Source organism: Schistocerca americana, chromosome 5, assembly GCF_021461395.2.
Source record: "Schistocerca americana isolate TAMUIC-IGC-003095 chromosome 5, iqSchAmer2.1, whole genome shotgun sequence".
Classification (NCBI taxonomy): domain Eukaryota; kingdom Metazoa; phylum Arthropoda; class Insecta; order Orthoptera; family Acrididae; genus Schistocerca; species Schistocerca americana.
Genome location: NC_060123.1, coordinates 685887561 through 685900134, shown reverse-complemented (window position 1 = coordinate 685900134; position 12574 = coordinate 685887561).

Genomic DNA, 12574 nt, shown 5'->3' with positions numbered 1-12574 from the left:
ACCTTGCAAGGCGACAAAATGTACCGAACGATGCTATGCGACTTAAATTTGCTCTACTCGAAATCTGAAACTGATTCAGTGTTGCCTCTTTTCCTTGTCCATGTCACACTCAGATTGTGCTAATTTACTCACCAGTAACCGATAAATGTAAATTTGTATGGCGAGGATGTCCAGTCACTTGTTTGCAAATTCTTTCAATTGGAGGTCATTTCAGTCCTTAAATTATCCGAGTAATGTTACTGTAGAATAAGAGGCCTACTGTTTAACGTGGAGTCCAAACCACTTGTCATTCTGGGCATACGTTCATATCAGTGAGTGGTGAGCGCTAGTGTACAGACTGAAAAATTCCGGTGTCTGACTGGGATTCGATCCCGCAGTTTTCTTTAACCAGACTACAAAGACTCATTACATGGAATAGACAGAAAGTAGTGACAGCAGTCACAACACCTCACACGTAAAAGTAGCCACGGGAGTGTGGATAAAAACGTGAGAGAATACTACACAAACTGCAACCCTCATAGTTTATTCTACATTTATTTAATCAGACTTCATGAGTTCTTCCTAAATTTTAGCATCAGTCTCCTTATTTGGCCATTAAGTATGGTACCATATGCGAGACCACTTGCGACACTATAACACAAGCTAGCTTCGTCACGGGCCGAGAAGCCTAGATGAGTACTCGCGCAAGATCAAATAATAAAGAAAGTTGCCCAAACTGTTCCAGTTCAGTTTTATATTTCTACGCTATATTCATCCCCTCCTTACAATTAACGCTCTAGTACATTTCATTTTTTAATACACTATAAGAAAAAAGAGAAAGAACGAAACGACGCACCAGGAAGGAATTACCCGAATGAGACGGAAATTAGTATATGAGATACACGTATACAAACAAACAAAGGATTACAGTTTCAGAAAAATTTGATGATTTACTCAAGAGACAGAGCTTCACAAATTGATCAAGACAATAACGCTTTGGTCCAGCTATGGCTCTTGCCCAAGCAGTTATACTGCTTGCCATTGATCTATGGATTTGTTAGACGTCCTCAGGGGTATTGTCCCAAATTATGTGCAACTGCCGGCCGCGGTGGTCTAGCGGTTCAGGCGCTCAGTCCCTAACCGCGCGACTGCTACGGTCGCAGGTTCGAATCCTGCCTCGGGCATGGATGTGTGTGATGTCCTTAGGTTAGTTAGGTTTAAGTAGTTCTAAGTTCTAGGGGACTGATGACCAGAGATGTTAAGTACCATAGTGCTCAGAGCCATTTGAACCATTTTTTATGTGCAACTGGTGCGTTAGATCGTCAAGATCCAAAGATGCTTGGAGGGCCCTGTTAATAATGTTCCAAGCATTCTCAACTGGAAAGAGATCCGGCAGCCATGCTGCCCGAGGTAGCGTATGGCAAGTACGAGAATGTAGAAGCCCTCGAAGTGTGCGGACGGGCATTAGCTTGCTGTGACGTCAGCACACGATGGTTTGTAATTAAAGACAAAAATACTGGAAGTAGAATGTGGACGACGTATCGCTGAGAGGTAACGGTTCTGCGAATTATTATCAGATGGGTCCTCCCTTCTACGAAATGAAATGTCACCCCAGACCATCACTCCTGGTTGTCGAACCGAACGCCGGGTGACGATCAGACTGGTATCGAACCACTGTCTGGGGCGTCTCCAGACAAGTCTTCAATGATCATCGGGGCTCATTCGAAGCGGCAATAATCACTGAAGACAATTCTAGTCCAGCCAATGAGGTTACAAGCCAAATGTGCTCAACATAGCTGCAAACGGATTTGTTGGTGTACGGAGGTCAATGGGCCAACGGTAGTGGTAACATCGGCTTCCGTCAGATAACCGACGTTAAGCGCTGTCGGGCTTGACTAACACTTGGATGAGTGACCATCGGCTCTGGCGAGCGCTGTTGGCAAGAGGGGTGCACTCAGCCCTTGTGAGGAAAACTGAGGAGCTACTTGATTGAGATTGCATTACTGACATACGGCCGGGAGAGCGGTGTGCTGACTACATGCCCTTCCATATCCGCATTCAGTGTCGCCTGTGGGTTTAGGATGACACGGCGGCCGGTTGGTACCATTGAGCCTCCCAAGTCCTGTTCGGACGGAGTTTTTTAGAGTTGTTTACAGAGGTCAAGGGCAGTCGGTGCAAGGCGTGCCATGACCGCAGCTTTCTTTCAATGAGTTGTTAAGCCCACTGAAGCACAAGTAGCACGTCGGAACGATGATAATGGTGAATCCCGGAGTCTGAGTTCCTCCCTGACAACAGCTCGACCTTCTCGTTCTGTCGTCTCTATAGGTCGCCCACTTCCTTCTTGGCACTGATTTCGACCATTGTTCACCCTTCCCTGTCAACATCGTCGAATAGTGGTGTCGCTTTAGCCGTATGGCGGTCGAATAGTGGTGTCACTTTAGTCGTATGTCGAGCGATTCGTGGGTTACTCTAACTTGCTACTTTGAGCCCAACTATAAGTCCTCTTTCAAACGCCGACGTTTATATATCTTCTTCAAGCGCTTGTCTGAAAGGCATAGTTACTGTCCAGCTGAGTATACAGAATGAAAGTCGCAAGAACTTCATGCACAGGTAATGACATTCCTCGTGCTTAATATCCTTTCCCAGCTGCTTGGTCAAATTGCGCTACAGCGTCACACATCCGTCCATCGGCCGCCAAAGTACACCGTTTTGCATTTTCTGTCGCTAATTGCATAAATATCAAATTTTGACAAGTTTGAATAACTCCTTCGTGGTGTATCTTTTTCTGTCTTAGGGCATAATTATGACCATCGAGGGAGAACTTACGAATGCAAAATGGCGACAATCATGAGAATCCGCAAAATATGAACAGCACGTTTTTCTTAAAGAGACAGAAAAGTCGTCCTACGCGTCTAAGTAGGATGGGAAATCTATACAGCATAGAAGTACCTGTGTTGTTGCATGCATGCGGGCATGAGCGAGTGGTCGCCTTAACCCCTTTGGTTATCCGTACACGATTCACGGCCAGACGCGTACTTTCGTATGTCGTCGTTCATGCGTCACAGCTACATTCCTACACGTTATGTAATTCCAGTTGTCTGGAAAGTTATTTTAATTCTATGTCGTTGCTTGATACTGGGCGATAGATGTGATACTGCAATACCTGTGCTGGCAGAAAGTACGATGCACTGTTGTTTCGGACATGCATATATGTCCGAAGAAACAAGCAGTGATGCGACTGCAGCTATCGTGAAATACGTCAATAGTATTCGCAGTTCCGAATGCGGCCAACCATCACCTATATAATGGAAAGACGACACTCAAAATTTGCGCTAAATTAAAATGTCCCTCTCCCCTTCTCTGTGGGTATTACATAATGTGGTCGGGTGCATGTTGTGCCCCATGAAGTTTGGGTATAAGTGTGTGTCATGCACAGATGGCCAAATCGGCAAAGGCAACCGCTCGCAGTAAGCGGGAAATCCGGGTTCGAATCCGGTCCAGCACAAATTTTCATTGTCGTCCTTTCCTTGTACAACTGATGGGTGTCCATATTTGCAATTGAAAACACAATTCGTAAGATCGGAATCCTCTGAGAGACAAAGGTATTATCCGCTTCTTATGTATCAGCCGGTAGAATGCGGCCGCTGCCTTTCTCAGCAGTTGGCAAAAGACTTATATTTTGAGGTCAGAAGTTTACTGAGCACACCTAACTCTGCGGTTATAAATCTCAGGGACGCAGCTCTCTCCGTCCCATCTTCCTTGTTCAGAGATCAGCGGCTGAACAGTCGGAAGACACCAACTGGTGTAGCAGTCCACGTCAGGCACTTTTTACCTAGAATCTCGTTCCAGTTTTGGTATACACTTTGGACACATACGTTAAAAACGACCGCTATAAAGCGCAACCATTTTAATGCAGCGCGAACAGCTGTTTACGATTGGGAGCGTTGTTGGAGCTGGAGGATGCTGCAAGCTGACTTAGAGATTCCCACGTGGTAAATAATTCAACGCAACCAAACCCTCTCGCCTTTCATCATCTTGGGCGAACTCTCCTGAGTGTAATCATTTCTCTGAACGTTCTCTCACTCCTCTACTTTTACCGAAAGCTTTCTACCTACAGTAAGAGAATGTGGAGGTTAAATTTAGCTTCTAGAGTAATGGCACATTGTCACTATCGCCAGTACTAGTATGCTGACGTATTAAAAATGACTGTTTCCCTTTGACTGAGCGTTTCATTTATGGTTTTGTGCAGTGAATTCCTGGAAGCAGCAGAACTTTTATGAAATTCTTTGTTTATATACGGATACTCTTGTTATAACATTTTCATTGTGTGTTGTAATCCCTTTCCGTCTGCCCCCGTAGCTTAGTCGTCAGCACAGAAGGCCGCCGTGCACGGGACCCGCGTTCGATTCCCGGTATTTACAACGATTTTTCCATGACTGAATGGTATGGGATAGACTCAGACTCGTGGTGCAGAGTGAGGAGCTAGTTGGACGGGAAGTAGCGGCTCCATAGTTAAAGTCGACAAAGCGGCCGGTAGAGTGGCGTGCTGGCCGCGTGCACCTTGAACAGCATCGGAATGATGCTGTATCACATGGTGACCAGTATACATCCCCTGGGTTTTCAAGTCTGAACAAGGAGCTCTGTAACACCTGCCCACCTCATCAGTATCTTACTTAATGAATTCAGAACTGTTGGAAATACGGACCAATTTGATTGCGTTATGCGGTCAACAGTGAGAGTGGAAACGACAATAAATCTTCCCATGAACGTGGCACAAGTTAGAGGCCCCCCTCCTCCTGATTCAAACGGAGAGACTCCCTGTTTGTGTCAATTCTACATTGTATTAATCAGTGACCTGTCAGTATGTTGTACTGGTGACCATTTAAAATTGTACTCTTTAGACAATGACTCTAAAAGAGAACGTTCATTTTTAACCAGAGTGCACCCTATTATGCAGTGTTCTTCTTCTAGTCAGCTTTTGCCATAAATTTCGTTGCTTCCCAGTTCTGTTCAGTACCTCCTCATTAGTTACGTGAGCTACTCATCTAACCTTCAGCCCTCTTCTGTAACGCAACGTTTCGATAGCTTCTAGTCTCTTCTACTCTAAACTGTTTAACGCCCACGTTTCACTATCGTACAGGGCTACACTTCATACAAAAACTTTCTGAAAAGACTTCCTAACACTTAAATCTATACTCGACGTTGACAAATTTCTCTTCTTCAGAAGCACTTCTTTCACCATTGCCAGTCTCCATTTTATATCCCGTCCACTTTGACCATCATGAGTCGCTTTACTTTCCAAATAGGAAAACTCATCTACTATTTTAAGTGTCTCGTTCACCAGTCTAATTCCCTCAGCATCACTTGATTTAATCCGACTACATACCATTACCCTAGTTTTGCTTTTGCTGATGTTCACCTCATATACTCCTTTCAAAACACTGTCCATTCCGTTCAGCTGCTCCTCCAATTCCTTCTGTGACTCTGATAGAAGTCATCGGCTAACCTCTTAGTTTTTATTTCTTCGCCCCAAACTTCAATTCCTACTCAAAATCTTTGTTTCGTTTCCTTTACTGCATGCTCAGTGTACATGTTGAATAGCATCGGGGATAGCCTACAATCCTGTCTTATTCCCTTCTCAATCACTGCTTCCCTTTCATGCCCATCGACTCTTACAACTGCCGTATGGTTTCTGTACTAGCTGTAAATACCCTTTCAGTACATGTATTTTATTCCTGCTATCCTCAGAATTTCAAAGAGTGTATTCCACACAACATAATGAAAAAGCTTTCTCTAAGACTAGAAATGATATAAAATTGATTTGCCCTACGTTAACATATCCTCTAAGAGAGGTCATGGGGTCAGTATTGCCTCTCATGTTCCCACATTTCTCCGAAATCCAAACTGTTCTTCCCTTAGGTCCGCTTCTATCAGTTTTTGCAGTATTCTCTAAAAAATTTGTTTTAGTATTTAGCAATCATGACTTATTAAACTGATACTTCGATAATATTCCCGTCTGTCGGTGCCTGATTTCTTCTTGATGTTTCGTTCATCTTGTTCAAGATGCAAGGGTTTTGTCATAGTTGGGTCTCCCAAGGTTATCAGCAGTTCTAACAGGATGATGTCTACTCCTGAGTCCTTGTTTCGACTTACGTCTTTCAACCTCTGTCAAGTTCTTCGCGCAGTATCGTATCTCCCATCTCACCTTCATTTATGTCCTCTTTCATTTCCATAATATCGCCCTCAAGTACATTTACCTGGTATAGACACTTTATACACCCGTTCCGCCTTTGACCTTTCCCTTTTTTGATTAAGACTGGTTTTCCATCTGAGCTGTTGATATTGATACAGCTACTTCTCTTTTCTCCCGAGGCCTCTTTAATTTTCCTGTAGGTAGTATTTACCTTTCCCCTAGTGATATATTCTCCTAAATCCTTAAATTTGTCCTCTAGGTATTCCTGTTTAGCCATTTTGCACTTCCTGTTAGTCTCATTTTTTAGATGTTTGTAAACCCTTTCGCCTACTTCGTTTACTGCATTTTTATATTTTCTTCTTTCATCAATTAAATTTAATATCTCTAGTGGTACCCAAGGTTTTCTACTAGGCCTCATCTTTATTGTTCCTCTGCTGTTTTCAATATTTCACCTTTCAGAGTTACCCATTCTTCTTCTACTATATTCATTTCCCTTGTTCTTGTAAAGCGTTCCCTAATGCTTCCCCTGAACTCTCAACAACATCTGGTTCTTCCAGTTTGTCCAGGTCCCGTTTCTTCAAGTTACTACCTTTCTGCAACTCCAGTTTTAATCTACAGTTCATAACCAATAAATTGTGGTTTCTCATCCTGGAAATGTCTAACAATTTAAAATATGGTTCCGAAATCTCTGTAATCAGTCTGAAATCTTCCGGTGTCTCCAGGCCTCTTCCACGTAATCATGACGGTTTCCCTGTTTGAGGGGACTAACGTTTCTTCGAACTGGCTGCGCCTGGGCTACCGCGGTCCGCCATCCAGCTCCTGCACTTCAGCGAGGTCGCCATGTTTGCAGCAGAGCGTCTCCAAACTGCTGTTGACCGCCCGCAGACTGGGTGGGGCCATCCGCGTGTCATCCTGTAGAGCATGTAACTCATCGCGCCTTAGCGAAATTAAAATCACTTCGTAATTTGAAATAAGAGCAGGAGGACACCGCTGTTAGGACGAGCTTCGTAGCTTGTTGACGCCTTACTGGCGCCGCCATTGACAACAATGTCCATGTGGATTATAGGCGGGAAATTGAGGCTCGGTTACGATTGGTCGGTGTTCGCGAACTGCAGAAACGGTGGCTTACTATTTCTCGGCACTCGCAACGACCTGAAAACGGTCAGAATATTTTGCATAATGAGCGTGCCATTTCTGAGACAAGATTTCCCAATGTCAGTGCTAGAAATGTTCATTAAGACTGGCTTACCAGCAGTTTTGGCGGCATTGCGAAAACAGAATCGGAGAACACAAGTTTTTAGAGACACAGGACGTTGTCGTGGTCGGATACACTGAGACTTACAGCTCTTCAGAGACACTAAAGGAGGAGGGAGAGCAGAGAGTAGAAGCTGATGTGACGCGTACTTCTCAGATCATCAGCCGAATGCAACTTCATCTCACGTAGGATTAGTGTTACCTTGTGTAAGTTTCTGCAGCAATGCGACGAGCGAGTTACACTTGCAATGGAATAGGCACCAAGAGACTGTAACTGACCTCTTGGTCATGTCTTTGTCACTGACCTCATGGATGCAATTATCATGATCAGAGTGAACCCATTTTCAAATTCAATTAGCTCTGCGTGAAGCTTTGTTACAAGAGTGATCTCAATTTCTTTATGAGCTATACTGCTCACCCTAGCATTTAATGTGGTTATTTCTGAAGAATGAAGTTCTGTACTTGTTTCTTCTAAGACAGACAATTGATCTACTTGTTTCTCTCCAATGATAACGTACATTCGACAATTTTCTCAATAAATCATAAATTTTCTCGTTTCCTGTTTTATTCTATTAGCCATCTGTCCACAGCGCTACTTTCACCATAATTAATTCTACACAAGACCCATAGCTAAGGTCCGTAAGAGAGGACCAACTTTTCTTTTGTTTCGTTTCACTTACATACATTTGAATTGCGGTGGGGTAATTTGTATACTGAGAGGGGATACTCTGTGCGTATCAAAGGCATTTAGTAATAGTACAGCCATAATCCCAGTGGCATCTTACATTAAAATGGCTACAATTGACCTGGATATTACCTAACAGTAATCTTCCCATCGAGTTAGTTAACAGAGTTGTCCGTGCATTGTCACATCTTTTCTGGCCAGTGTGATGAATGTCTGAAGTGTAATGATCACTTCCCAAATATTTTAAATTCATTTTCACAGTGAGGGGAAAGTTCTTGACATACATTGCAAAGGTTCGGAGAAATTAAAATTAAGTAGTGCCGTGCATTTCTTATTCTGATATGTTTCTTTCAACTCTGAAGTGTCTGCATTGTTTTGTTCGGTTTGTAGTTGTTCTGCATTGTTTAAATTGAAATTCTGCAGTAGTATCTTTATGTTTCTTGTGTGTCGGTGTTCGCCGGAGTGGGAAGTGTGAGGTTTTAATTGTGTGTCCGGAATTTTACGCAGTTTTTATAGTAGTTGATGCAAACTCGTAATCAGACAAGACGTGAATAAGATATTCGGCTCAATAATCGGTTTAACATGGAGGTCAGTCATGGTACTGAGGAAAGAGCATTTTCCGAAGATCAGATCTCACTGAACATGGAACGGGTCTTCCAAGTACAAGTGAACAAGCAACTAGTTTGGAAAATGACACATGATGTGGTGCAATGAGAAGTGGGTTTGTGTAGCGCAGACCTTGTCTGTTGTTTAACACTAAACGATGTGACTTCAGTTTTATTTGGATTCAAATGGAGCCCACAGTTTTTCAACTATTCACTCATTATGCCGAGATCTTCTGTCAGCACAAAGCTCGAACGTTGGGCACTTAACAGCATACATGAATTTCCGATATGTTACTGGATCACAGGCTGAAAATGCAACGGATGCTTTGAGAGATACAGGAAATAGAGTCACTGCAACGCTCAAAATGTTCTCACGCCTCGTCAGAATAGCGTGAACGAAACCAGTGTGACTTGGTACGGTCTTTACGACCAAATCTCCTTTTCACCTCCCAAATGCAAGTAACATGCTTTGGCGTTGCAAAGTGTACACAACAAAGTCAGTGGCCAAAGTAAACACGGTAAAACGACCCAAGGAGTTTAATTCGCTGTTTTCCTACCGAACACACTTTTGCCAAAGGGCAACACTAGGGAAAACGTAAAACCCTGACTTCTCCATGCTAAACAGCACAGTTTGTGTCATCGTGTCATTATCCTCAGAGGACCTTGAAGTCGTACTGCCTACCGAGGCTACTACGAACACATTTTCGGGGAGAATGATCATTCAGTAACAGAGGCGTCAATCCAAGCAGAATGCCGCGTTTATACAAATCCCCCCCCCACCCTCCTCTCCTCCCCTCACCTTCCCTCTCGCGTTCCATATTAATAAACGTCCGAGGCAACCACGATGACTACGAGTATTATGATGGCGCAGCTGACTTCCATAACACACATATTCGTTCACAATCACACCAGAGTATTGAAGACGGAAAGAATGATCAAAGCGTGGCCAAAAAGTTTCCATCAGCATCTTTTCGAGGAGTGCTATCTTTGTGCTTATCAGAATTTGTGTGTGTGGGGTCCCAGTCATGTTTGCCAACGACAGCACGACACAATACTACGTGAGTGTACACATTAATTTATCCAAACAAAATGGTTCAAATTGCTCTGAGCACTATGGGACTCAACTGCTGCGGTCATTAGTCCCCTAGAACTTAGAACTAGTTAAACCTAACTAACCTAAGGACATCACAAACATCCATGCCCGAGGCAGGATTCGAACCTGCGACCGTAGCGGTCTTGCGGTTCCAGGCTGCAGCGCCTTTAACCGCACGGCCACTTCGGCCGGCTATCCAAACATTGTACATAAAATTTTGCAAAGTATATGGTGCGCAATGTTCAAATTAAAACCACAACGTAGGTTCCACTAAACGTGTGTGCTGAAATATTACGCCTTACAGACCCTTCGCCAGTCAATTTCCGAAAGATCAGGTCTCACTGAACATGGAACGGGTCTTCCAAGTACAAGTGAACAAGCAACTAGTTTGGAAAATGACACATGAGGTGGTGCAATGAGAAGTGGGTTTGTGTAGCGCAGACCTTGTATGTTGTTTAACGCTAAACGATGTGACTTCAGCTTTGTTTGGATTCAGATGGAGCCCACAGTTTTTCAACTATTCACTCATTATGCCGAGATCTTCGGTCAGCACAAAGCTCGAACGTTGGGCACTTAACAGCATACATGAATTTCCGATATGTTACTGGATCACAGGCTGAAAATGCAGCTTCCATAACACACATATTCGTTCACAATCACACCAGAGTGTTGAAGACGGAAAGAATGATCAAAACGTGGCCAAAAAGTTTCCATCAGCATCTGTTCGAGGAGTGCTATCTTTGTGCTTATCATAATTTGTGTGTGTGGGGTCCCAGTCATGTTTGCCAACGACAGCACGACACAATACTACGTGAGTGTACACATTAATTTATCCAAACATTGTACATAAAATTTTGCAAAGTATATGGTGCGCAATGTTCAAATTAAAACCACAACGTAGGTTCCACTAAAGGTGTGTGCTGAAATATTACGCCTTACAGACCCTTCGCCAGTCGTTCAGTTCACACGTAGAAGTCAAGGCTTCCATTGACTCTTATAGGTTTATAGCGGTGCTGCGATAACTGTATAGGACAAAAAGCATCAGCAGCTGTAAAGAAAAATAATACTCTTACAAGATCGCCTCTGTTTGCTAAAATACGGAATTTCCAAATTCATCACTTGCCATTGAATGAAACTATTTACTGTCTCAACAATGGCAATCCGCCACTTCTGACGTAAAAACCAGACATGTTTGTTGTCAGAGAGTTCAATAATCTATCTTCGAAAAGTTTTTGCCTTCACGTTGGAAACATGTCAACGTTAACCGATAAGATCTACGAGGAGATTTCTTCACATATTAAAATAAAGCATGTGGAATTTTGAACCTAAGATGGAAGGTGAATATCATTACCATTTTGAACTGAAAAAGAGAAGTAAAATAAAGGAACCAAAGAAAGTAAGATGAGCTACAACATTGAGAAAATTATAATAACGGAAGTAATTTACTTAAATTAATCCTTCATAAACGCTCTTTTCCGAAAGACTCCAACTATGTCATAACATAATCATATAAATAATAAAAACTGCAGTAATTACTTTTTTTCTTTATGCATAACACAATGCATTTCAGAAAATTATTCTCATTTTTAAGTGCTACAATAAGTACTTAGGTAAAGTGTCAACGTAATAGAAAATAGTAATAAATCCCCAAAGCACGTCGTGCTATGCCTGAACAGAAACATAAATGGTGCAGTGTTTTATTATTGAAATCTAGGAATTTTCTATTTTCATCTTCTTCTTCTGAAATATGCTTAGAGTCAGAATTCCATCTTGTACGTCTGCTCTGGGACAAACGCTTCCAGTTGTGCTGTGCTTCATGTCAGCACTTTGCTGTCAATCTGTAACAAAAAAGAAAGCAAATCATTACTTTTCTAAATTAAATGTGTGTGTGTGCGCGCGCGCGTTCTGTTTGTTATATAAACAGTGCAACATTCTTCTTAATCATGCTGCCTCATTCAAATGTAACGGAAAACATGTAGTGAGCTCAACGTACTACAGGAGTTTAGGAAAAAAAAAGCTGCCCATTTGAGAACACTGTCGATCCAGAGTGTGACGAGACACCCAAATAAGTATACAATAAGTACACACGTGAAACTACAATTTACGTTCTGACAGAGGTATAAGCTGAACATTAAATAAATGCAGCACGCCAGGTTGACGGTAACGACTACATAGTTTTTGATGATATACTGTATTACATTGCATTCCACCATCACTATTAAGGCGAGATCACGAAACGAGTATAATGTGCTACAGTAGAGCCTTGTTTACCAAGACTATGCAGGACTCCATGTCATCCGGATTACCGTAAAATCCAGATAATCCAAAAATTAATAAGAAATAAATGAAATAGGGTAAATACCAAACTACAAAACCCAAGTTATATTTATTTTCACGTAAACACACAAATAACACAGGATTTTCATGTAAATTTTAAGTACGTATTGAAAAAATCGAGTTTTATCCACCAAAATAATCAGTAAGTTTGGTACGTCGTTTATGTGAACCACGATAATCTAGATGTTGTTGCCGCTGTACATGTCATAATGTCTTTAGATTGATCGTCAGCTTCGTCAGTCACTAGCAGCTGACGTATTCCATGTCGATCTTGCCATCTTTACTGTTGTGACTTGGCAAGACAGCCAAGCCACTAGGAGGTAGCCGAAAGGCACGCGTTTAAGCTCACGCAGGCTGGCGTGAGGTCTGGAACAGGTAAAGTAATTATACTAGCAAAAAAGGTACGTAGCTTCTGGAATACTTAACTT